The sequence below is a fragment of the Mauremys reevesii genome, linkage group 9, assembly GCF_016161935.1.
Source record: "Mauremys reevesii isolate NIE-2019 linkage group 9, ASM1616193v1, whole genome shotgun sequence".
Classification (NCBI taxonomy): Eukaryota; Metazoa; Chordata; order Testudines; family Geoemydidae; genus Mauremys; species Mauremys reevesii.
In genome coordinates this window covers 35,051,145-35,078,881 of record NC_052631.1, presented here as the reverse complement: position 1 = coordinate 35,078,881, position 27,737 = coordinate 35,051,145, and the positions used below count along the sequence as shown (strand labels likewise).

Genomic DNA, 27,737 nt, shown 5'->3' with positions numbered 1-27,737 from the left:
CTATGATTAAAAAGAAAAGCCCCACAAAAAGAACACTGGTTCTGTTTAAATTATGGAGATGTTAAAACTTCAAGGTCTGCTTTGCTGAAGATTAGGGAGTACTTGTGTGTGTTCTGTGGAATTAAACTTAGGAAAAAATAACATGGATAATGGACAAAAAAAGAGAACTTTATGTATCTTTCTTGGATTTGTTCATTTTGAGGACTGAATCTATGTAGCTGGAAAAATATCAGAGACTGTTTCTTTTTTATTGATTCATTCAAGTGCTGGCCTCAGATACCATATGGCTGATGGATAAGGGTTGGGGGTGTTTGAGTATGTGTGTGTGGAAAATGTAGAAACTATGATTGTTGAACAAAGAACATTGAAGAGGGGGAGATCATATGTTGAGAAGAGTTTCCAAGATAGCTTCCTTGGGCCACATGCTTCTCTACATAACACTTATAGATCTAACAAGTCTTTGTGAACCAGATTCCCCTCTCACACCAATTTTACAATGGCATCAGTCCACTGACTTCAGTGAAGTTACTCTTAATTTATCCTAGTGTGAGACGTCACTCAAATACTACAGTGGAGTTGCATCTTACGCGGGGGTTAGGTTCTAAAGTCAGCAAGTAAGGCAAAAATCGCATATAGTCAAAATTACCCTTGAAAATCCCTTAAATCACCCATAAAGTACAGTATACTGTACATGGTTGTGTACAGTATACAACCCTGTACAGTAATATGTATAAGTGTATAATGTATACACTAATGTACAGTATATAATAAAGAGTACATATGCAAAATATAATTTTACAGTACTGTATTTTTAATTACAGGGGGTAATTACAGGGGGTCATCAGGGCTTGATGTCGACCCAGGAGACAAAGGTGACAGAGAGCTTGGGTGAAGGAGAGTGAGTCGTAGACTAAGTGGTTGGCTCTGGTTCAGCTTGAGAAGTTGATTGCGTAGGCTCATCTGCTGCTGGTTGTTTTTCCTCAAAAAACATGGTGATTGGCAACTGTCGCTGTTGTCTCTTGAGCTGCTCAAACATTTCTTGATACAGTCTCAAATCGTCCATAATACTATGTGTGATTTTGAGGCTTCATTCCATAGAGGGATCATATTCAGAAATTCAATCATTCAAGTATTTCACTGCTTGGAACACTTCAGCAAATGTATGAAGATTCCAACCTGCTGGCTCTTCCTGTTCATCATCTTCTGCAGACGATTTTATCAGTTCCTCTAACTCTTTGTTAGTCAATGTTTCTCTATGGCTCTCAATTAATTCTTCAATTTCTTCCTCAAGGATGTCTTCGAAGCCGTCACCACCCACTTGCCTGGCCACCTGAACAATGCGTTTCACTTCTTTGTCAATGGTAGGGAAACCCTTAAAATCATTCACACATTCTTTCCATAGGTTTCGCCAACATGCATTAACTGTTTCAGGCTTGATTGCATCCATTGCCTGTTTAATATATGTGATGCAATCGGCAATGTTGAAGGACTTCCAACATTCCATCACATTAAGATTGGGATCAGCATCCATAGCACTACATATCCATAAGAACGTAAGCCTCGTGTACGTCGCCTTGAAACAGCGAATCACGCCTTGGTCAAGAGGTTAGAGGCTGGAGGTGGTATTGGGGGGGGAGAAAGATGACTTCAATGTCGTTATGTGAAAACCAGAGTGCCACAGGGTAGCCAGGAGCATTGTCTATGATCAGCAACACTTTAAAGTCAAGTCCTTTATCTTTGAGGTACCGCTTGGCCTCCAGAAAGAAACACTTGTGGAACCAATCCAGAAATAATGCTGCCGTCACCCAAGCCTTTTTATTTGATTGCCAGAACACAGGCAGGAGATTTTTGTTCTTGCCTTTTAGGGCATGGAGATTTGCAGCCCTGTAGAGCAAGCCTGGCTTTATTAAATGCCCAGCTGCATTGCCACAAACCAACACAGTCACACGGTCTTTAGCTGCTTTGAAGCCAGGGGTTTGTCTTTCTGATTTTGAAATATAAGTGTGGTTGGGCATTTTTTTTCCAGAAGAGCCCAGTCTCGTCAGCATTAAAAACTTGTTTAGGAAGATAGCTCTTTTCTTCTATGATTTTCTTTAATTGTTCGGGGTAGGCTTTTGCTGCGTCTTCATTGGCAGATGCAGCTTCACCAGTAGTCTGCACATTTTTGAGGTTGAAGCAGTTCCTAAAACTGTTAAGCCAACCTTGGCTGGCTTTGAATTCCTTCTCATCAGAAGGCTGTCCCTCTTCGGCAGGAGGTTTGAACAGTGCGTAGAGGCTAAGAGCCTTTTCTCGCAATGCGTTGCCATTGATAGGCACACATTTACGGTTCTTCCAGCCATAAGTTTAATGCCTTTTCAGTCTCCAGTAAAGTCTTATCACGCACCTGGCTCATCACCTTAGTGGTTAATGGAGCACTTGATGAATTTCTCTCTCTCAAATCTTGATGGCACAGATGCTAGATTCGTTGCGGCCATATTTACGCACCACATTGGAGACTGACATACTGTCTCTCAATAAGTCCAACACAGCCAGTTTTTCCTCCAGCGTTGGAACAGATCGCTGTTTCTTCTGTTGAGCACCAGATGAAGTTGTTGGCTTGCTCTTAGTGGCCATGTTGTACGAAAAATACGTATCTTTAAACACTAGAATCACACTCAGCACGGCGAGATGCTCACACTATGAGAGGCATGTGGGAACTGAGACCGACTGAGGGAACAGCAGATTCACGTCTCCCATCTCACACTCACTCTGGGGCATACGCTCATTGAGTGGAATGGCGGGTGGAATCACCCACACTATTTACAGGTATCTTGTTGTTTTTCTTTTTTTTTTGCCAAGCACGTATAGTTGAATTTGCATAAGTTAAATGCGCATATGATGTGACTCACCTGTATATTATTTAGCAGTGCAGTCCCCTATAAGATTTCCCCAAATTCTGCCCCCATTTTTGTGGGACTAAAACATTACTGCCCTCTGTCCAAGGCACTTGTCACTGTTGGGCATGTTGCGGAGGCTTCAGAATTTACCCTCTAGGTATATGAGAACAAATTTTGATATTAATATCATAATATTTATTTAGCATCATTCTTAATTATCTGGAAGCAGGGATAACCAGCCCATTAAATAAATTTGCACTGGATGCTAAAGTGGGAGGTTTTGCAAGTACCAGTGAGGACACAGGAACAATGCAAAAGGACTTTCAAGAAGAAATAAAAATACTGGGCTTCTCAACATCAGAAAGATGTCAACAAATGGGAGATTTTAGAAAAGAACAGCATGAGTGTCTAGACAGAGATCTAGAGGTAAGATTAGAGAGACTAAAGGTGAGTAGCTTGGCTAGACAATTGCTGAGATTGTGGGGAGAGGAGTATTTCAGTAAATTAAAAGTACTTCAGATATTTTATGGGCATAAACACCAAGGAAGTGAGAAATTATGTAGAGTGTTCCAGGGAGTTATTACCTGGGATAAAACCAAGCTAAGGAAAATGTACGTGTACTGTTGTCTTTTCGATCCTCAGTGCAATGAAAACAAAATCTTTTGAATGTTGTCACAAAATAGAATTGTCAAAACATCAATTTTTTAAATCAGAAAGCTCAGGTTTTCAATTTCTCTCTCTCTCTCTCTCTCTCTCATAACTTCTGATCAGAGAGGTCTGGGGAAAAAAAATCCTCCCCAACCAAAAACTTCATAAAAATGATATGGCTCAGCAAAATGTTTTGGCTTTGATGGAATTTCATTTAACTGAAAACATTCCAGATAACTCTAATTATACCCTTTCCCCCCTACCCGTTGTCTGCTTTGGTCTTTCAGATTGTATGCTCTTTCAGGAAGAGAACATGTCTTCCTCTCAGCTAGCACATTTTGGAGATGACTAATCTAAATAATAAACAGGAATAAGCATAATTTTCTTTTCTAGGCCTGTGATACTCATTTTAGGTCTTCAGATTGATTAAATCTGTGAACAGTTTAAAATACTAAATTTAAGGTTGCTTGAAAATATGATTGTATCTGTGCTACTGTTTGACTTTCTCCAATTAATCCAGAGTCTTCAGTATTATCTTGGATAAATGGTTTATGAAGTAGTAGGTCAGAAACAGGCTACTGAATTTATCATTGGCTGTCTGTGCACTGTGGTATCCAAAATAATTTCTTTTCTTCTTTTGTATCACGTGGTTTACATGTTGGAAATAACTATTAAAAGCAGAATCCTACAAACAACAAAAAGGTAACTTATGTTTGATACACAAACTCCAGGCAAGCAAGAAGCACATTATTATAGGCTGGTCTATTGTGCCTCCTTCCCCTATATCCTCTTAGAACAACAAGTCAACTGAATGATTATGTTTGTAAGCAGTTTAGATGCACAGTTATTGCAGCAGTGTATGCACACAGTCATCGTGTATACACTTGCTAGTGGAGTTCAGTTGCTTAGATTCTTCTAGGCAGGGGTTTTGTCTTCATGTGTCTCTAAATGTCATTCACATCAGTGTTGCTATATAATTTATAATGATAAATAATTATGCACAACTCTACTTGAGCAGCAAATATTGACCCTTGGCCTTCTGGACCGTAATCTATTAAAGTTACTAAAGGGTAGACAACAACCACAGGTGCTGTTGCTGGAGGATCTTCTGTGCCCCACTAGTAGGTCGCTTTATCCTCTGTGCTAGATGTTTGGCCATTCACCTGCAATGGGTCCAGAAAGAGCTAAGTGATTTTTTCACATTGTTAGTTCTATAGACAGATATGGTTTGGTATTACAAAAATTAAAGCAGTTGACATGTTGAGAATTTACTTTTCTTTAAAAAAAAAAAAAAGGTTACATCGATAGCAATACCAGTTGAATAATGTAATGTAATTCCTTTCAGGCTTGGAATGGGGTATGTGAAATCTCTAACTCCTTCAGGTACATTCTATTGGTTAACACTTTTTGACCAGAGTAGTTAGCCAAAATTCAGAGTCTTGCAGTTTTTCAGTTTGAAGAAGTTGATGATGGAACCAGATATTTCTCTGATGCAATCCTGTTTATTTTCAAAGCATGTACGAAGTCCTATTTCTCTAAACACAATAAGAATCAAACAGCAGGAGACAATTTCTTTGACAGCTCCAAACCCCTTTCTAGCTAGCACTCAGTCCCAAAAGCTCTCTTAGCTTTTTCTCGGGACCACATTCCCAGTTTTTTCAGGCTGTCTCTGGTGCTTCCTTGTTGCCTTCTCTCTTTTTCTCTGATTTTCATGTCTCTATCTCTGACACAAAAACCTTCATAAAATAATACCCAAGGAAATCCCTCTGCCTACATGTGCCTTGCATGTGCCTATGTTTTGGGTGGCAGCTGCTATTGTTTCAGCTATCTGATTCCATAAAGGAGCTTAACTGCTTCTTACATTTATCCCAAATGAAGGGCAGCTGTTACACCCACTGGTTTCAACAAGGTTTAACCCACCCCATAACACCAGTTTACAGGATTCTGGACTGGAGTGCCTGTACTTTCACTCTATCACCACCATACATTCATTATTTCCTGTAAGAAGATTTTGGGATTTTTTGGATTTGTTTTTACTATGCATTCAGTGTAACCTATTCAAGGCATATACGTGCCTGTTATAGCCCCATGATAAAGAAAATCTTGTCAGTGTTAGAAATCAGGTACAGCACAAATGATGAACTAGAAATTAGGCTCAGCATATTTGGTGTCATGTAATCATACAAAGGCCATAACCTTGCAAAAACTTGTGTATGTTCTTAACTTTATGAAAGGGAGTAGTCCCATTGAATTCAATGGAACTACTCCTAGGGCGCAAAGTTAAGCACATCTATGCAGGATCAGAACACCTAGAAGGCTGTATTTTCTTCTTCTAAAGTTTGTGGGTTTTGCACACACAAACCGAGCATCAAAATACAACTTAGTTCTTTTAATTGATATTTCAATATGCATAATGTACATAAGATGTGTTGGGATTTTCAGTTTATCCAAATACATCTGATAAAAAAGCTCTAGCCTCCCCAAAAGTCAATCGTTCTTTATTCAACACATTACAGCTTTTTGTTGCTGAGTGGTAGTCCATTTACATGGCCTGGATTTAATTAGTTCACATCAAAGCTACATTGCCTCCGAGTGAGAATAAAGTTGACAGAAGAATAAGTTCAATAATTAGGTGCAAGTTAAATACTTAGAATGTTGCCAAAGCATTTTACAAGCACCAGTCAATACCATTGTGAACATACTGAGAAATATAATGGTGAAACCAAGAGTTAAATTGTAGATTAGGATTTACCTCATATGGCTTTTTTCCTGTCTGTATAAGCAGTGCTTTGTGTTTTTCTTTTCGCTCGTACTCTATAAAATGTTTAAACATGGTTTTAATGTTTCAAGGACCGACAAATGCAAAATATATGAACATGTTAAATTTGTAATGAATTTGACATACAAAAATCTGCATTACAATAATGAGGAGAGTGTGGCTTAACCATAAAGATGTCAGGGGATTCTGAGCTATTAAGGCTGAACCCTTGTCCTTAATTCACCCTGCAGCGTCTAGGAATTATAGCACATACCACAGAACATAACCCACGGTCCCAAATCTCCTGAAAAGATGATCCTATCATCTAAGCCATGTTGGTTGAAAGGAGTCTGTTTTGGACAAAGCTTCAAACTGCAACTTTCACCATATTAGTCTGAGAGAGACCTCTACAATTATTTAGGGATTTTTGTGGGTTTTTTTGTACATGAGATAACTGTACTAATATTGAGAGAAAAACATCTTGCAAAATTCCGCAGTATGTTTTAATGTACATTAGCAGATGTGTACATACTTAGAATGTAATGGCTCAAAGTAATGTGTATCCATATTTTACCTCATTTGAACCATGTATGTGGTGCCATGTAAATCCATGGCTAAGTTTTCAAGGTGATTAGCCAGGATTTAGCTCTGTACGGCTGTAGGGGGGAAAAGCTCTAATGGAAATGTTGACAGACCATTAACTAAAGTATCGCTAATGGGTGCTATAATAGATAGGGATATTTTTTAATTGTAAAGAGGTTAATTGGTATTCCACATTTGCATTCTTTAATTCCTTCATGGGGGAAATTTCAGCACATCCATTGATAGGAGTAGCTATTATACCAAGAGAGTACAAAGGATCACAATATTTTCATGAAATAAAGGGGGGCAGTGCAGGAATATGTTAAACTCTCAGTATCCAATTATTAGCTGACTATGGTCATGGAGCTATGACTTTCTTAATTGTTTATCTAGAGACTAACCAGGGAATGACTGTTTCCTTGGTGGTTCACAAAAAAAGTGAAATGCGAGTTTTTTACATTTTACTCGGAGCCATTTTCAAGTTCAATTTTGCCAAAATGGGTGCCATAATTTGTGTGTTGTTGCTAAAAAGGAGTTCCCTTTTATAGTGAAAAATAGCCTTTTCTCATGTGGGAAAGGACAAGTTTAAAGAACAAAAGGGGCTATTAAGTTTATCTAATTTTGCATAGAAATGTGTACAGTTTCTTATAATAGCAAAATCTGATGGGTGCAAAAATCTTTTAATTTGCTGCCTCACTGTGCCAAGTAGACCATCCTCCACTGCCTCCTCAAATCCACCGCTTAGAACACCCCTTTCTCTCCAAATCTAGCTCTCTGGACTCCTAACATCCTTCCCTCATCAAAAAAATATAGAAGCAAAAATAAATGATGCTAATTGTAATGCCATGCGTGTCTTCCTGTCTTGAAAGCCTTCTCTTTGTCTCTTATCTCCCACTTTCCTCCTTTTCTTTCAGCTCCATTCCATTCTCCTTATTTTTCTTCTTGTGGGTTTCTGACTCCTTTTCTCTAATCCCCTTCTGCATTTTGTGTTCTTTTTTCCTCAGGTATCTCCCATCTTTCCCTTCTTCTGTTTCCCTTCTTCTGTTTACCATCTCTTTCCTCTCTGTCTAGCTCTGACCCATTTCATTTTGGGTTATTTCCTACTAAATAAAAATTCCATGATGTTTAAAGAACTTTGGATATTTGCCTACAAGTCTCATTGGTGACTCTGGGATGTCCAGAGCTGACCCTACAACATGGCCCTATGTATAAAACATACATAGAGTTCCAAAGAGATCACAAAACTGCTGTGTCCAGCAAAACTGTGACTGGATGCTAGGCATGGGATCAAGTAAAATGAAGTATTGTGCCTTGTCCTCTATAATGAATAAAAATGAGTCAAGTTCCTAGTGCTCTTGCCCTCTTATTCTCAAGGGTTCAGGGAGAATGTGTGTCTGAGAGGACATAAGCGTAAATGTGATGGCTCACCACATGCAAGTCAGGTGCTTAGTTATGTGTTTCTCTCTTTGGCTTCAGGACTGCTACTAGGATGAAGTAACTTGATGACTGCTCATCACTATTCCCCTTGTGCTCAGACATGAAACATGTGCTCTACAGCACCAATGAACCTTCCTTTTCCATGTTAACCACTGTTTCGCGAAGTGTGCGTTCTCCTCTTGCAGGGAGAGCATAAAGGACTGGTTGGTGGGTGAGGGGTGTGTGAACCGTCTTCTAAATTGTTCTCTAGTGTTTCAGCTTTCATTTTTAAATTAAAACAAGTCTTTCAGTGTCATGGTTTGCGAAGAAAGCCCTGAAAATGTGAAGTGAGGTTAACTGACTCTGAGCTGTCTGCCTGAATTTGCAGAGAGCCTGAAACAATAGCTCCAAGATTTGAACTTTTCTATTCATTTCAATGGAATCTAACTTCCAATTATGATTATTTAATTGTCATGGTTAACTATGCCATTTATCAGACTGGAAGAGAGGAGAGGCCATACATAAAAGGCAGGGACATATATTATGAAGATTTACACTAGCACATAACTAAGATGGGTAGCCCTTTAACAATACATGGTGAGGTTGCAGCTGAGATTCAACTAGTTTCATTTTCCAGGAGTGGGGTTCAGCTTTCAAAAGCTTGGATAGCACCAACATAAACAGGTTTGTAGCAACAAATATCTTATACTCATTTTATTGTATACTTCTGAAAACCAATATATGCTTTAGCTTTTTTAAAGGTAAGGTAAATTAGATTGAACAAAGTCTAATAAATAGCCTGTTTTAATTATTATAAAGCTAAATGCATATTAAAAAATAAATGAAAAGTGGAGTTTAGCCAGAAGCAACAATTTACTTTTAAATAGCTTCTTAAAAATGTAGCAAAATTGATCAATTATTTACATAGTCAATGCATCTCTTATTTTTGTCTGTGTCTAGAGAACATTAGCACAAGATGCTGTCTCTTCCTTGAGCTCTTTCATTCCCCTATAATCCTATCATGTTTGTGTTTATCTAACAGCCTGATACTTTGAGGTACTGAGCAACCACAAATCCCATGGAAGTTGCAATGGATGCTGGATCCTGGACAAAAACCCTAGCTAGACAGGATTTAGTTGTCTACAGAGCTGCACAAAATATTTGTAGATTGTATTAATATCATAAGATTTCAAGTTTGAATACAAGTTTATGAAGGCAGATTCAAGGATCAAACAAGAAAGAAAGAAAGTGGTATTCTTCTAAACTCCACCCACAAATTCATCTTCACCAATGTGAGACATCAAAATGGGATTTCATTCACAGTAGACTATGCAGGTGTTCAAAATAGGATTGAGAGATCTGGTGGGCTTCTCAGATTTGCCTTTCCCTCCGGGGTTCAGAATGTAGCTATTTCTCCCTGGGGCTTGGGTCCCTCAATGCACTCTGGATGATTAGCGTACACGTAGCCATGGAGGCTGTGTTGGTATAGCATGCTGGTACAGCCCCCTAGAGTAGAAGCAGCTAACACAGACAAGAAGTTTTTCTGCCACTTCTCCCAATGACACTTTCACTCATGCTTAACTTTGTTTATGAGTAATTCTGTTGACCAAATTACTTGTATGCTTAAATCACTGCATGATCAGACTAAGCCGCCAGTGCTTATGGTTGCAAATAAAGCCTTGAAAATGTCAAGTCTGCCTGAGTTTTCAGAGAGCCAGGAACAATAGCTCTGAGAAATATGATCTAGGACTTTATGCTTTTTTAAAACAAAAACTGAAATTCTGGAGTACCGTGGTGGTGAGCTGGCCTAATTCAAACCCTGTCTTAAAATTTACTTTTTTTGAAACACATTTCAGGATCCTATATAGAAATGTGTCTTATCAGCTTTAATAGATTTTTTTTGCAGGAGATCACAGGGTCTGTAATTGCTACTTAAAGCATTGAACATACACTGCCCAATAATTAAAGGGTTTGGATAGCAACCTTGAATCTAATCTAGTTTTAGAAGAAATCCATGGTCATTGAAATCCATTAAAAGAAATTAAAATGATCAATACAATGAAATATTTTACATCACAGTTCAGTTTACAAACAGCCCTGCTGCCCCAGAAGTCATGTAGAATAAGTCATCTTCATCAGGACACGATCTTTGTGGTGTATGCAAATACATGTAGGGCTTTGTTCTTCACTCCTTAATCAGGCAAAGCTCTCCATGGATTTTAGTGGAAGGTTTGCCTAAGCAATAACAAGATCAAACCAACATGGATAACTTGATCACTGAGGGACAATGGGAGAGATATGCAAGGCACAAATGGCAGTTAGGTGTCTAACTCCCATTGACTTCCTAGGTGAATTAGGTGCCTAACTACTATTTGTGTCTTTGAAAACTACTCCCAGTGCACTGAATGGGGTCTTGCTGGGATGTGATAAGAGTGTGATATCCTGCACAGCCTAAACTCCTATTGACTCATTGGGTATTGAGGATAGTCAGCCTCTTGCAGGGACAGGGTTGACGTAGCCAGGGCCAGTTTAATTTTCCAAATATCAAAAAAATCAGAAGCGGTGCAGTTCTGCTCCCACAAAATGGAAAGTTTGCCATTGCCTTCAGTAGGAGCAACGCAGGGCCCAAGTAAGATGGCCTTATTCACATTTACTGCGGGGTTTTTCTCATTGAAAGGTAGAAATAAACTGGTTTTTAAATTTGTACTTGTACGTGAGCCTGCAAACTCTTACAAGAGTAGTTCCAACTGACTTCATGTGGCCTACTGCCACAAGTAGTGACTATTCAAGTGAATTAAAGTTTCTAGATCCTCTATCGCAGTAGTCCCCAAACTTTTTTGTCTGGCGGGTGCCAGATGACGAGCCACAGAGGACCGTGGCGGCAGACGAGCATTCGCCAAAATGCCACAGACAAGCGGCAACGTCAATAGGCGTCGCCACCGAAATGCCACTGACAAGCAGCGTCATCTAGAGGCGTCGCCATCAAAATGTCACGGTGACGCCTCTGGACGAAGCTGCTTGTCAGCAGATGCTCGCCGCCAGCCAGCACGCGGGCGCACTTAGACGCCCTGGCGGGCACTGCGTTGGGGACCCCTGCTTTTCCGCCATAAAAGCTTATCTTCCATTCTATTTGTATTTAATAAAATGCAATTAGAAGAATATACACTCTTCGTGTCTGTATGTAGGTATGTACAGCAACAAACAAAGTTTGAACATTGCATTGGATAATTCTGTAATTCCTAGTGTTGCAGGCAGAGGAATTTCTCTGGCGCCCCTGGCTGCTGCATACACATCACAGGCAGCAGCTTCACATGCTGCTTTCTCTGGGTGTACAGCTCAGCATACAGAAGTAACACTGTGTGACCTTCTAATAATATAGTTTGAAAGCCAACGTCTCAGTTAGTGAGCTTTTATATCAGCTCATCAGAGCAGAGGAGGCTAGGATATGGTAAATAGATATTAAACATTTTAGTATGTAGCATTTACAAATGCTAGTTTCCCCTTCAATCTTACCTCACAGTGTAAGCATGATTACCGTGTTGGTCAGGTTTCCGCTTACATTTTTGGTACATTGTGTGGTAAAATTCAGTGCAGAATGGAGTAATTAGGTTTTCACTGAACTATATCATTTGCTTAGCATGGGCAGAGACTGGTACCAACTGCCCAATACAAAACCAAAACTCACAGCATAATTTACATTCAGACAGGCTGGTGCAGTTATCATTGTCTTTTGTGGATGTATATTCATAATAGGTTGTTGCAGGTTGTAGCGGTGCCTCCTCCCTGCCCCTCCACAAACGCAGTCAGAGACCAACTGAAGTGCAGTACCCGTGTCCTTTTATTGTTTGTCTCCGTTCCCACAAACCTCTTATTTATAGCTATTTACAGAGACCAACACTCTGGGAGACTACTAACTTCCCAGCCAGAAGGGATCCAGAGCCCACACTCCTCCCTTTCCTGTCTCTCAGCCAGCTTTATAGGGCAGGCTCACTACCCAGGCCTGCCGGTGGATCAACTCTGGTAATTAGGGCGTGGCCCCTCAGCCAGCCCAACTACTACCTTTCTTCTTCTGGAACAAAGCTAACAGGGGCCTGGCTTGTTTCTCCTAGCCAGCACTGTTACATCCCTCCCCCCTTAAGAGGCATACGGTCCGGCCACCCTCGGACCACCTGCCTTTCAGCCCTTTCACTTCTTATTTTCACTCGGTGTGGGGCTTTCTGAGGGGAAGGTTTTCCCCAGAACTGGTTGAGCCCCAACCCCCTCTGCCAGCCTTTGCTCTATCCCCCTCCCACAGAAGGTACACTGCGGAGGTAGTGGCAGCCCCCCTAATTCTGCCTCTGCCCGCAGATCATCACACCAATCACATGGTGGCAGGGGCCCCAACCCCTGCTCCTCCTGTACCTGAGGGACAGGGCTGAAAGATAATCACTCATTCGGTGGGGTCTTCCCTGCTTCAGTTTCCCCCACATCTTTGTGTGGCTTCGGGATCTCATCCGCAGGTGCCGTTTCCTGGGAGCCCTTGGCAAGGCCCAGCCCTTCCCCTGAGGGACCTAAGCTCGTGAGTTCCCCCAGGCAGGCCTCCCGTGGACTCGCCCATTCTGGGCTCGGTTGTCTAGAAGTTTCATTTGCCTCTATGGATCTAGGTCCGTCCCCAATTCCAACAGCCCCCTGGCTCGGGCAGCATGCCCCCCTCTTGGGGTTACCCCCTTTCTTCCTTCTTGGTAGTAAGCCCCAGTCCCCACCCACCACCACTGGATACAGTAACCACTCCAGGACCCCCCACTCACTTCCACCTGAAGCGGCCCTTCACTTCCAGGGGTACCTGGGCCACCTGGCAAAACTTTGTCCCCATGTATACACTCCAGGGCCATTCTTGCCCCCCAAACCAGCCAATGCAGTTTTATCAATGCCTACTGTACAAGCGTACAGCCAGATGCTGTATCCAGCACGCCAGCTTGGGGTCTTCTTCCCACTTTCACAGGGACCGTGGGCAGGGTCCGTCCTGTCTGTCCCGCTATCTGCGTCCACCCACAAAACTCAGCCCACCCACACTCCATCTCTGGGCAGTCCCATTTTGTATGTCCTGGTTTGCCGCATTGCCAGCGGGTAAGCCTGGACGGTCGGTCAGTCGTCCCTCAAGGCTCGCTCCTCTTTCCTGGGGCCACCCTGGAGGACGGCTTGGGTAGTTTCCTCCCTGGCTCCCTATCCCTCCAAGGCCAGTCCTCCCTCCAGGGTCCCTTGGCCTCCATATACTCTTCAGTTAACCTGACCGCGGTCTCCAGTTGGTGCTGCCTTCCCCAGACCCATATTGCCTCGGGGAGGCTTTGTAACAACTGTTCCATGACCACACTGTCCATAATCTCCACCATGGTCCGTATCTTGGGCTGTAACCACCAGGTCGCCCAGTCCATTAACCTCTAGGTAAAGGCACAGGGCCGCATGGCCACCGTTCAGCGATCAGCCTGCAGCTTCTGCCGATAGCGTTCGGCTGATAGGCCCACCTGGTCTAGAATAGCAGTCCGCACTGCCCATAATCCCAGGTGTTTTCTTCACTCAGCGCCATATAGGCAGCTTGAGCCTCTCCCACCAGGTACGGGGTGAGCCAGAGGGCCCAGGTTGTCCTTTCCCACCCGGCGCCCATGGCTACCCACTCAAATGTCCCCAAGAATGCATCTGGGTCATCTGCTGGGCTCATCTTGCCTAGCCCCCAGCCTGGAGCCCGCATACCCTCATTCACCGCAGGACTCACCACCCACTGTAGAAGCTGTGCTTGGGTATTGGTCTGCTCCCTGATAAAGTCCTGTTGGCTCCGTTGTTGTTCCACCTGCCTGGTCAGGAAGGCCTGCTTCTCGGTCTGCTGGGCCAACTGGACATTGACCAGGGCCTGCTGCATCTCCTCCTGATGCTTCACCAGCCATTTTAAGGTCTCTTCCATCTCCAGGGCCACCAACCACAGTCGCTGGCATCAGGATCCCAGACAAGCCCCCACGTGTAGCGGTGCCTTCTCCCAGCCCCTTCACAAATGCAGTCAAAGACCAACTGAAGTGCAGCACCTGTGTCCTTTTATTGTTTGTGTCCGTTCCCACCACCTTATTTACAGAGACCAACACTCTGGGAGACTACTAACTTCCCAGCCAGCAGGGATCTAGAACCCACACTCCTCCCTTTCCTGTCTCTTAGCCAGCTTTATAGGGCAGGCTGGCTACCCAGGCCTGCAAGTGGATCCACTCTGGTAATTAGGGTGTGGCCCCTCAGCCAGCCCAACTACTACTCTTCTTCCTCTGGAACAGGGCTAACAGGGGCCTGGCTTGTTTCTCCTAGCCAGCACCCTGTTACACAGGTTTTTTTAAATAAGTGATTATGCAAATTAAGATTTAGAAATGCCTGAAAATCAGTAATTATATTTCTCTTTTCACTGAATAAAGTCCCTTTTGGGATTCTGTCCTCTTCCTTAACCCTGCAGCTTAGTTGCATTTGCCCACCTAAAAACCTCAGACAGCCTTACTGTGATTAACTGAAGAAAGGTGATGTAACAAAACGGAATGGCCCATAATATAGACAGAAGCTTTCATTTGTTTCCTATACTTTCTGCTCTAATTAGCCTACTGGTGTTCTTAAATACTTATTAACTCAGTTTGAGCTTAAATAAAGTATAACAGCCTTTTTCAGTAGAAACAGTCTGCAGCTTTTTGCATCGCAGGGGCTGTGTGGAGATGCAAATCTTTATCCTACATCTGAAGATGACATTTGCTGACAGCAGAGGAATGGTGATGCATTATTATTATTATTAATAGTGTCATAGCTGCTAGGAGCCCTAGGCATGGACCAGGCCCCATTGTGCAGAACCAAAAGACAATTCCTGCCCCAAAGAGCTTACAATTGAAGCATAAGACAAAACATGGATGCAGACTGAAGGGGAGTACAAGGAAACAATGAGACATTATTGATCAGCATGATAATCTTTGGCCTCAACACACCAGCAGTCTAATGTTGTTAAGTTTTTTGTAAGTATTATGGCAAAGGAGAGTTGGAAGGATTAGAAAGAGGAGGAGTTAGTTTTGTTGATTAGATGGTGCCAATATTCTGCAAATTCATTTTTTTGTAGAACATTTTTCACATTGCAATTGCTCTTGTATTATGCATTTTTTTTGAGAAAGGGTTGGGAATGATACACTGAATTTTATTTTTACACTAACAATGACCTTGACATACCTTTTTGCTATGATTGTTAATTCAACATGTTGTTCTGATAAGTTCATTGTGAAAAAAATATGTTATGGATGGTTTCTAAGTTGCAAGATCGTGGTGTTGTCCACAGAGAAAGTAGGTAGTGGGAGGGTTTGCAGGGGAAGATTAAGAGCTGGTTTGGCCATGTTGAGTCTGAGCTGATGCTGAGATGTCACAAAGACAGGCTGAGATTTTGGTTTGAACAGAAGAAGATAGGTCTGGAGTAGGGTGGTAGATCTGTGAATTGTCCACCCAGAGAAGGTAGTTTAATTGGTGTTTGCAGGTGAGATTGCTGGCAGCAAAGGAAAGGTCAGACTTAGGAATCTTGGGTTCCATTCCGGACTCTGGAGGGGACTGTGTCCTAGTGAATACAGACACTTCTGCCCAATCCCCTCAAACCTGACCCCCTCGGCTCCATCCTCTCCAACCCCCTCCCCACAACTGGCTTCCAGTCCTCACCAACCACTTCAGTGTCCCTTCCCCCAATCCTTTCCTGTCTCCTTGCCCTAGTCTCCCTCCTCCTAGGCTGCTTGCCAAAGTCTCTTTGCCCAGCCAGTCCCAGTTTTGCCCCTGTACCCCAGCTCCTTGTTGTATCTGTCTTCTCTCCCTCCCCACTCCACTGGTTCTAGTTCCAGTCTCCTTGTCTCACCAATCCCAGATTCCTTGTCCCTCCAGCTCCTTGTCCGACCTCAGTGGTTTCCAACCTCTCACCCCCATTTCCCTCACTAGCTCCTGTTCCCAATCTCCTTGCCCAGTGTGTTTCAGAGAGTTTCTCAGTCTCTCCACTCTGCTCCTTTCCCTCCCTGCTAGTCTGTTTTTTTACCTCTCAGCCATCGACTTCGATGGCTTTTCCCTCCATGCTGCCAAGAGCACAGTAGAGACAGGCTCATTGGTCTTATTTCCAGTGCCTGGTCCCAAGTAGCTGGGAACAGCCATTACAGGTGAAGTCTAGCTTTGTGCCTGTTTCCCTGGGCTAGAGCATGCTCAGTCACTGTGTAGGAATGGCATGTGTGCAGTTCTGTCTCAGCTCGGAGCTGTGAGGGGATGAAGCATGCTCAATTGCTCTGTAGGGGTGCACATATGCAACCTGGTCAGCAGTAGGAGCTGAGAGGCTTAAGTATGCTAACTGAGGATGGAATCATCTGATGTTTTTGCTGCTAAAGCCTTGGAAGTTTTTACTGAGCATGTGCAGATGACAGCTTTCCAAATGTGTCTAGCTTAGCCAAGTTTGGAGAATGAGAAAGTTTGGAGAAACCCATAAGCAGTTTGTTCTCAGCTTTCCCCTTATAGCAGGGAGAGCTGGACACTCTGCCCCACTCCAAGTGGTCAAATAGCCTGTAAAAGGGGCCTTCCCTTCCCCAGAGAAGCCCTTGGTTTGATCTGCTGGCTGCAGACGTCAGGCTACCCTTGGAGTCTGGAAGGAATGTCAGCCCTTTGGCAGAGCAGCCCGCTGCTGAGGCCAGTCCCCTTTATGCTCTGAGACCTTCATTATTCACTGAAGCTCTTCCTCTGGGCTTGCAGTTTCTGGCAGGTATTGCAAAGGGGATCTGAGTTCAATCCTGTTTCCGTGGCAGATTATTAACCCCTCTTGTCCTGACCTAGTGTGGGGTTTTCACACCTGGTGGCATGTCCTTAGCCTAACACAAAGTATCTTCAGAATGCTGTATAATGGAGGCTGTGGGCTTCTGGTAGGTGGAAGCTCAGTGCATATAGATCAAATTAATTGTAAAGTGCCAGAGTCAGACAAGATGCTGTACAATAAGTGACCACCAGAAATTTGGCACAGAGCAAGGGAGGTGGGGACATCCTGAGGGGAATATTCCACATCAGTCAGCTCTGAAGTGTGGCCCATCTGCATGCCGTTTTCAGCAGGAGATCTGGCCATTGAAATGTTGAGCAAATATGGTTGTGTGTATGCTCCAGTCTTGACCATAGTTCCTGTCAGCACTAAGGAGTGGCAGCTAGCTACTGCACAATCCAGGTTGCAGTTCAGTTTCTTTTTAAAACTTATTATTGCACCTCCTTGTGAGAGAAACACACAAAAGAAGTCAGATGGGCCTGAATATTTTAGGTCACGTGTGAAGCCAGGGGAGAGAATATGAAGTAGGGATTCTGAGACAGGTCACCCTAAAACTGAGCTGTTAACATTTCAGAAGTCTTCTCACATATTTTTGCCTACATCTCAGTTAAATAGTGATCAGGAGAGGAAAAAAATACATCCCTAGTTTCTCCATGGTGGGAACAAGGGCATACCACCAAGAAAGGTGCACAACTTGGAATATTAAACATGTAGTGACTCATTTTTTATACTCCATGCGATTGCCCTCTCTGTGGAACACGGGCAGCCCCTACAGCTCAGAGTCTATAGCTGAGTTGTTAGCGGAGGTCCTGACAGCTTCAGCACCAGCTCCCCCGTCTCTGTCCCCTCCATGGTCCCTGTTATACTCAGACTGAGGGAGCTGGAGCAGAAGCTCTATCAGGAGGGCAGCTAATGCTCAACTCCACCAGCAGCTGTCCCCAGCTAGCCAACTATAGATTGTTCATCAGACTGAGACTTGGTTCTTGAAGCCAAACCACATCCTTGAGAGCTGGGGGAGTATTCCTGAAAAGGGGGCAAGAGGGGGTAAATAGGCTCCCTTCTCCACCCTTTGGACCAACACAAACAGGCTGGACACTTTTCAGGTTTATAAGCAGCAGTGTGTTATTTACTAGTTCCCCCCCAACAGTTCAAAAGTTTACAACCATGTGCAGCAACCTACAAGTTGACATAAACTTCCCCCTTAGCCAACACTCCAGGGAGAGAGAAGAAATATCTCCTTATCCTGAGATCCTATGACTCCTGGTCCCAGCCAGCTTCCCCCTTGCACTTCCTTCTGATTTCTAACTGTTCCCATCTGATAGGTTGATTGTTCTCATTAACTTGTTAGCCCCATGCCTAATTTAGCCACTGAGCACCCATCTCCCATTTAAGTCTACTCCAGGGGCAGGGGGGAGAAGAGTTAGGACCAGGGTGCTGGGTCAGCTCTAGGCTCCTAGCTCTCTGTCAAAGATGTTGTGGATGGAACTGGCAGAGATGCAGGGATAGAGACATCCCTCTACCCCTGGCAGCATACTCCTCTCACCGCCACGCTCCCCACACCCACACAGAAACACAGGACCTGCCTGACGGTCCCTAAGTTATGCCCTTCCTCCAGCCTTGGGGAAGGTATTCCCTTTCCCCTAGTGTCATAAACAGATAGTTAAGGGTTAAGGTCTCTTTTACCTGTAAGGGGTTAACAAGCCCAGTAGACCTGGCTGACACCTGACCAGAGGACCAATAAGGGGACAAGATACTTTCAAATCTCGGTGGAGGGAAGTCTTTGTTTTGTGTTCTTTGTTTTGGGGGGTGTTCTCTCTTGGGATTAAGAGAGGCCAGACGTACATCCAGGCTCTCCAAGCTTCCTGAAATATTCTCTTCTATTCAATATAGGGAGTATTAGAAAAGGCAGATTAGTCTTTTGATTGATTTCTGTATTTGCAAATGTGTGTTTGCTGGAACAATATTTTATTTCTGTTTGCTGTTATGTGTGTTTATGCTGGGGAGGGGGGGGAGTCCCTTTAGTTTTTATAAGCTGTATACCCTGTGAGCATTTCCATCCTGATTTTACAGAGATAGAAAAAGTAAAAACTTTCTTTAAGTAAAAGCTTTTCTTTTTAAGAACCTGATTGATTTTTTCCCCTTGTTTGAGACCTCAGGGGATTAGTCTGACTCACCAGGAATAGGTGGGGGGGGGGAAAGGAGGGGGAAGGTGAATCCCTCTTTGTTTTAGATTCAAGGAGTTTGAATCAGTGTGGAGCCTCTCAAGGCAACCCAGGGAGGGGAAAGGAGGGGGAATGGTTAATTTCTCCTTGTGTTAAGATCCAAGGAGTTTGGATCTGTGTTCCCCAGGGAAAGTTTGGGGGGGAACAGAAAGTGTACCAAAACACTATATTTTTGGTTGGTGGCAGCAGTACCAGATCTAAACTAGGATTTAAGTTTAGAAGGAGCCATGCAGGTCCCCATCTTTTGGATGCTAAAGTTCAAAGTGGGGAATAAACCTATGACACCTAGCCATTCCATTCCAATGCAGGGAAAGATCTCCATCACAACACTGCTCACCCAGTTGAAGCTCATGCAGTGGTATGGGCAGAAGTTGATTCAAGGAGGGAGCTGCTAGCTCTGCTCTTGAATCAGCTTCAGGGGCATCTCTTCTCTCCTGCCTTTGGAGACAGATTTAAGGTTGATTGAGATGCTGGATTGTAAGCAGTCCCTTGGCTGTGCAGTCCCTGGTTTTCTCAGGTTTTAATAAGTTTACAGCAAGGTTTTCTTAGAGATACATGGAAGGATCTTAAGTTAGCATGTCCTAGTTCTCTAGTGCAGAGTTTGGGGGCCCTGCAATTCTGGAAGAATAGGCAGAGCACAAGGCACTATGATCTGGCAGCAATCTTAACTCCACTTTAAGCTTTTGGGCTGATCCACCATCAGAGGAAGGGGAAATAATGCTCCAAACAGCACAGTCCCAGTTCCTCTTCTCAGGGAGTTTCTTTATGAAGTTAGAAGCAAAAACCCAGTGTGACATTGTTGGGACTCACCACCACAGCACCTCCTTCTGTTCAGTCTGGGAATTAGCTCTTAATAGTCCTGGCACCCTCTGCTGGCGGTGTCTCATCTGTCTCTTATCCTCCGTTGGGGTCCAGACCATGTTGCTCCTGCTTGGCAGCATCCTCTTGTCCAACTGTCCCTGGACCACTTCCCCTCTGGCCCCATCTAGGCCCTTTCTAGCAGGGCCCCCAGTCTGGCCCATTTTGGGCCAGAGCCCTACTATGCTTCCCCTGAGCCTGCCCAGCACTGATCTGTCGGAGGTGCTGGTCTCCTGCTCTGGAGACAGACCTTCTTGGGGGAAGGTCTGGGACAAACTGCCTACTCCCTTCCTGGGCTGCCTTTATATAGGGCCTAGCAGAGCCTTGATTGGCTGGCTCTAGTCTCATCCCTGATTGGCTCTCAGTAGGCCCTTCCCTAATTGGCTACCAGCCTACACAGTTGCTCTGGCCTACTCTAGCCCCCTCTCTCATGGGGGTGGGGTAGCTGCCCCACCACACACAGCAACCCAAACACTCACTGCCCCTCAGGTTCTTGTCCTAGTTCCTTTCTCTAGATGCTCATGGCCCTTACAGCCCTCTCCAGCTGGCTCTTGCTTCCTGCAGCTGTGTCCTTCCCAGGCCTTCCACCTGACAGAGGCAGGGCCTCTCCCAGGACCTCCTCTGCCCCGGGGTCCCTCCAGCCTGCTCCCTGGCCTGACCGCATTATATGAAATTTCCTGTTGGGCACATGACTAAGGAGCAAGCACATGACCTACAAACTATAGCTCCCAGTTTTAAAGGATCCATAAGCCATAACAGGTGCAGTGGGATGTGGTTGTGCAGCCCAAGGCTGAGTATCCTGGCACAGCCACCTTCACAAAGTACATTGTAACTGAATTATTTATTATTGCTGTTTAAACAATTTTTAGTATCGTGCTTCTCAGGCTGGAGCTCAGATACCAAGTTATTCCACTATTCGGGAAGCTTGCAGTTAAGTTTTGCTCCTGTTAAAGCTTCTGGGTGGATATAAGAAGTGCCTAAACAGAGCATACGCCAATATTCCAGCATAGACATAATGAATCTGCACAAATTATTCCTATCAGAAAGGTACGTGTGTGTCCTGTCTAAGGGGCTGCTTACTGCTAGTGTTCATGTTCATAGTAATACTGCCTTTGCAGTGTATATGCACCAATTTGATGGGAATTTATCCAGTGAGCCTCACTTTTTATTTTTTCTAAAATCACTCAAAAATTAATATAATATTAGATTTAAAATTCATGCAAGGTAAAGAAGTGACTGTGATTCAGTGTGCAGGGGCGGTGGGGGGAAGGTGGAAGGAATTGATGTTAGACAATGGTGTAACTTACATTCTTGTGTACATTTTGACATCTCTATTTTCACTGGCTTCACGTTTTAGGACTGAGCGCCTTTGCTTTGTGTCTGATCTAGCAGCTTTGGGTGACAGACAAGCTGCACTAATTCCAGGAAGAGCAAATAGAATATGAGCAAATACAATTATATAGTGAAAAATTAAGAAACAGAAATAAAAGTCTTCCTTGAGAAAGTGAGTTTGCAAATTTAGGGAGCTATAAAATTGCATAGTTACATTCTGGATATTAATAATGGAGCATGCTGGATTCTTGAGTGCATCTCTCTTTGAGAAAAAAAGGCAAGCAGCATACAGATCATGCTTATTCTGTCCAAGTGGGATAGTTTTGTTCTCATGCAATGGGAGCAGGTGGTGGAAGGTTGTTTTGATGAGGTTAAAAAGCTCCTCCCATCTTTCCCCAAGCAGCAGCCTAATCTGCGTCAGCAGTAATTGTGTGCCTTGCACTGCTTTACAGTGAGGGTGAGTGCAAAAGATATATCAATATGAGGTATCAAACTGAGACCTAGATGTTCTGTTTAAGTGGCTGCTCATTTCCTTGAGCCATAACATGGGCTAAAGGTTAACTTACCCATTCTCTGAGGAAGAACAGTTTTTTTCTTTCTTTTTCTTTTAAGGTGTGTGTGTTTCATATTCTTTCCTACCTACAGAGGCTAAATATGATGTACGGTGTTGTTAATGCAGATTTTTTCCCCACTGGATTATTTGCTAATCAGACTACAGTACGGTGGAGATAAAAGAGAGAATCTGTTGCCTAGATAGGCGGCTTTAATGAGCAACTGAACCCCTGGGAGCTGAAATCTGAAGTAGAATGATGCTGTTTTCGGGTCTCTTGTCATTTCTTCACTTGCTTCTTCTCATCCGTTTTCCAATGGGCCTAGTGAGCAGGAACTATCCAAGGTACTAGAATGCTGGCTGCTTGGCTGCTGAATACAAGCGGATTGCAGAAAGAGAAGAGAACCAGGTTACTGCTTATATCAGAAGGTAGGCTTGCTCTTTGTTTGAGAATCCCTGATTAATCAACAGCAGCATCAACAGACTAAGGCAGCTGGAGAGAGCAAGCCTGCCTGTAAGTCACGGGGGAGAGAGACGATGCCACAAGCTAGACTGCTTCAAACCTTCTATATCTAAGTGGCAATGAGAGAGAGAGCATCTTTTCTGCTGCAAGAAGCCATTTGGATAGGATGTTTTCTATTCCTTGTTTTCATTTATTTTTGTCTCCACAGAATACATTCAAATGAGGCACCTTAGCAATCTCTGTGTTATTGCATATGACGGTGGTGTAATCTTCTACGTTGTAAAGTGGGTAAACATCATCCAGTTTCTTCTCAGCTGGACCTCAAAGCAGGGTGCTGTTTGTACCCTCCTATTTTCTATGCCCTCTGTTCTCTGAATGTGGATTTAAAGAAGCAAGCACCTGTCTTCTCTTGCCACTGCATTTTTAAAAGCCAAACTTTAAAGGCCATTTTAATTCTATACCAAGAAGATCTTTAACATAACCCACTGACTTCTAGTGATGCAGAATTCTACAATCTGGGCATCTTTGCCAACAAGATTTAATGCACTTTAACTGAAGAAAAACTGAGCCTAATTGCAAATCTGTTTCTTATGGTGCTGAAATATTCCTTCAGACTGCACTGAGATAACCACAGGAAAGGGCTTTTACAGACAAAAGTCACCTTTGATTATTGCACTTAGCAGTCCCCGTGGACTTAAATTTTGGTATGTACATGTTTTTAAAAATTCTCTGCGCATGTTAATAGAATACAGTGCTAATTAGAGAAGGATAAGCAAAATTATACTTACAAAACTGGAATAATTTGTAGTCAGGGATGTCTAATGCCAAAGTTTGCTTATCTGTTTTTGGCAGATTAATCAAGCTATTTCTTAACTAAACAATGCTGTAAATGTACCTCAGACTATTTTATGTAACTACACACATTAGCTGTGTTTATAATAGGAACATTTTGAGCTGGATTTTTCATTTGTAAAAAGCAGTGCTAAATTATTAAAAACATTCTTTGCTATATTCTGATGTATTAATTGATATGATTCAAAACATCTGTGTTAGTTACTTATCAGACATGCCACACTATTAATATTTTACAACATCTGAATACATTAGTCTTAGTAGTAAAATCTGTTTCATTTTCTTTAGGGAGGGAAAAAATCATGTACACAAGAAGCTGATCCTTTCTTTCTTCTAAGTTCAAATACACATCTCTGTTTGCCCATAAGGTTTTTCTAATTCTCCCCAGTAGTATCTGGATAATCTAAATCTCATAATTACACTAAGTGCTTGCTGTTAGGAATGCAGATTTGTTACATTTTAAGACATCATGGATTCGGATGAAACATATTCAAGCTTTTTGAAAAGGCACCTTGATCAAAGTGTCTTATTGCAAAGTAAACAACAACAGCTCTCTAAATTCTAAAGCAGAGAGGAGACATTGTAGGCAATGATCTTTCTGCTGCCCAAAATGCAGCATGAAGTGACCCAAATTCTAAGGTTTGGGGAGTATTTTTTTAGTTATTTTAAACTCTTGATTGAATTACCTTTACACTTGAAAGATGAAAGTTTACAGCCACAGGCTATTTTCTTAAATATACATAGCAGGTTTTTTTTATTCTTCCCAAACAGCCAATTTTAACCTCTTTAAGTGAAGGTTTTAGCATCACTTAGCTTCTGTGGCTTTCACTCAGGTGCTGGTGCTCATATTGTGCAGTGTAATGAGTGCAAGATGGATAGTATGTAATCTAAGCAAAGATAACTTGTAAATAATTATTTGCATTTAAGACTCAATTAGCCTCTATTTAATACAAAAAATGACTAAACTGCATGGAATGACTTAGGAAAGCCTGAGTGCCTAATTCATAGAGACTTTGCTCTCTTTTTGACATTAGAATCTAGTGTAGTACTACTTAGACAAACAACATGCCTGCTCGTTATTTGCCTTTTATTGATGCACTGCTTGTTCATGCTTCTCCTTTTAACAATTAATCAAATCAAATATTTAACATATGGAAGCTCGCCTGGCACAGGGGTAGAAATATTATGAGAGATATAGAAGCGATTTTATGGAAGGCTGCATCTCTTTCCATTTGCTGATGTATTTGCAGTCGCTTCTTTTGGAGAGGGAAAAGTATACTGTCTCCTCCCCAGTACCACGAGGCCCTTATTAGTGGGGCTGTAGTCATCAGTTTGTGAAAGTCAGATGTGGTCTGGCTACTTTGCACTTATTGACTTGCAAGCAACTGGAACACTGCAGCACAAACTCAAAGGGGAGGGTGGCAATTTAGCATTCTTGATCTGTGCAAAATGCTTTTGAAATGTTGCGTTTTGCTGAGATAGCCGACAAGTAACGCTAAAGTGAATGGGGTTTAAAATTGAGGAGCGTGAGTATGCAGGGAGGAAAGCAGGAATGAAGTGGAATACATATCCCCCACGAATCCAGGGTTGGATTCATGACATGTACTACACCACTGTTGAGTTGTGTCAGCCTTAATCCTCCTATGTTTAAAAAACAAAATGCCTCCCATTGATTTGAGAAGAAAGCAATCAGTGCCTTTGTCACTATTTGAACAAGCTCCTTCAGTTTAATGTCAACATTGCCAGTTTTCAATGTAGCACAGCTGCATTTTGAGTCTATCAAGCAAGGTGAAAAACAACTGTGAAGATTCTTGGGGTGGCCTAACCATGAATAAAGGTGGGGCCACTTCTCTGAATTTTACAACATAGCAATAGCATGATATTACACGCAATCACTTCACTTAGTACTCTGACTTTTAGCATTCCTTGCACATGGATTGTGCATTTTCTGGATGGATGTTAGTTTTTTAATACTAGGATTCTGTACATTATGCATCAGATCAAATAGAAAATTATATTTCAAATATATAAAGATATGCTAGAGTATGTCATAGCAGCTTTGTGAAACACCATCCATTATTTACCCACATTTTCAGAAATCACATCTCAAGTATTACAAGTGTCTTACATTCAGTCCTGTTAATAGGCAAAAATCAGTCAGGGAACTGCTTGCTCATGCCAGTAAACTGTATACAGTGGTAGAAGAGTTGGCAAAAATCTAGTTTAATTTCTTTCATATGGTCACCTGATTGCATGGGCAGTGTCACTGTAAGCTGCTCCATGTTGCCCTGATAATGTCTCTCAACTTTGACTTGGAGGAGAGGAGAAGGTGATGAGACTTTCAGATCTTGATGTTTTTTGAAGAAGGGGTTGTCCTGCCTGAACTGCAAAAAACTGTCCTGCTAATGTACAGCGATTAACTTCCAAGGCCCTCCCCAAAATGCTTACTCACTGATATTATGGAACATCAATATATAACATTCTTGCATTCTATTGTGTACATTAATAAATATAATGGTATTCACAGTAGCATAGCACATTTATGGGGATAAATATAGGACCAGTTTGTATAGGATTGCCAAGTCATCCAGCATATACAGTTACACTTGAGAAAATGTCCAGATTTACTGTCGTCATAAAAGCACCCATAGAGTAGTTGAATACAATGAATACAAACATATGGACTGAGGTGTTTTCTAAAACCACCTAGACATCCAGTGAACAGAGAACAATAAGAGCCCTAGCTTTTCTCAGGATGAGATTACTCGTGTAATTGGCACATATACCTTCATGTAATTTTTTAAGAAATGAAGTGTATGCCTTGGATACCTTTTTAGCTATATCCTCACTGTAGGATCGATTGTCAAAAGTGCTCACTGAAATCAGTGGCATTGACTTATCACTACTATGCCATACCATTGACTTCACTGGGAGCAGAATTAGGCTGACATTAGGTGTTTTTGAAACAGGCCCCTCCCCATGTATATATATATACACACAGAGAGGGATGGAAAGTGGTACAAGAGAATTTTTCAAATTAAGCAACCTCCATGTAATAATTAGCCAGTATTTTCCAGTTTCAAAAATCAAACACACTGAAAACAAGTTGATTATGCAAGATGCAAGTAGCCCTATGATTCTCTTCCTCTCATCACCAGCTAATTAAAACTCCAGGAGCACTGTATGCACAACAGGGTTGACAAAATGTTGCCTCACCTCAGGCTTACATTACATATTTAGTGACTTACAGATGTGTAATCAAATGTAAATGTACTCAAACAGAATACTTGCTTGACTTTTATCTCCTCTGATAGATGTCTGGAAATGGTTTGTTGTCTGAGTTTACCAGAAATTAAAACCTTTGGTCAGCAGTTGATCAGTGTTATCCACAACCAATATTACCAAGAGAGAGTGTCAGACAATGCATATTACGACTCAAAGGGCCACATGTATTGGTTACACATTCTAACCAGTCTGGATATTCAAGTAATAAAATGTCTGAAGCAACACCATTGTGTATTAACAAAAATCAGTCTGTCATATTACACAGGATAGATTAATAAAGTAACAATATTTACAGTAATAAGTACTCTAAGCTTTGACTAGTCCCTGCTGTTTGAAGTTTATGCCCTATTTAAGCATGGCAGATACAAGTTTCAAATACTGGCAAATGCCATGAGATTGCAAAATTCAAAAATTATATCAGATACTTAGGATCTGATCCAGCAAACACTTGCTACTGATCTCACTACTTATTTTAATATGTAGTGCCACTGATGTCAATACAACACACTGAATCCTATGGGACTGAGCTGACAGTGATATGCTTGGTATAAAGTGATTGCAGGAGTGGCTTTAATGGGACTATGACAGTAGTTAGAATTGTGATCAGTAGTGTTTGCAAAATTGCATCCTTAAATTGTAAACTATTTGTGTCAGGGAATGTGTGTCACTCTATGTTTCTAAAACACCAAAGAAATGTATAGTGCTATCTGTATGATCAGTAATAAATAGTAACTAATACTAATCTAATAAAATCTAATAAAACACAATCTAATAAAATATCTGGCCAGTGCATACAACAAAACAGAGACTCGTCTCTATTGAGCACATGTATGTTTGCCTTCTCCATATTGCTTTGACCTAGGGATTAATATACTCCAATAAAAAATAAAATTCTTTGTAACATGAGCCTTAGCTAAGCAGCTCTTTCATATTGTTAAATGCCTGTATATTTTAGGCCTCAGAAAAAGAGAACACGGAATAAAATGCAGTAACCAAGTCATGTGGAGGACATGTAATAAACAAATAAAGTTCTGTATGCCTCAGTGAAAAAGATCAGAATAATCCTCCATTTAATAATTCTTTAGGGCC

At 42.3% G+C, this 27,737-nt stretch overlaps 1 protein-coding gene across 2 annotated transcripts in view; it reads left to right on the top strand.

Moving 5' to 3' along the window:
- NYAP2 (neuronal tyrosine-phosphorylated phosphoinositide-3-kinase adaptor 2) overlaps positions 1–27,737 on the top strand; it is a 169,136-nt gene that overhangs the window by 8,227 nt on the left and 133,172 nt on the right. Inside the window, exons 1-3 of one of the 2 annotated variants that reach the window (XM_039489832.1) lie at positions 14,963–15,047; positions 22,178–22,477; positions 22,720–23,215. The exons of the other annotated variant lie outside the window; for it this stretch is intronic. The gene's annotated coding sequence lies outside the window, so the exon portion shown is untranslated. Of the gene's footprint in view, positions 1–14,962; positions 15,048–22,177; positions 22,478–22,719; positions 23,216–27,737 lie in introns of those variants that run through there. 2 annotated transcript variants of the gene reach the window in all.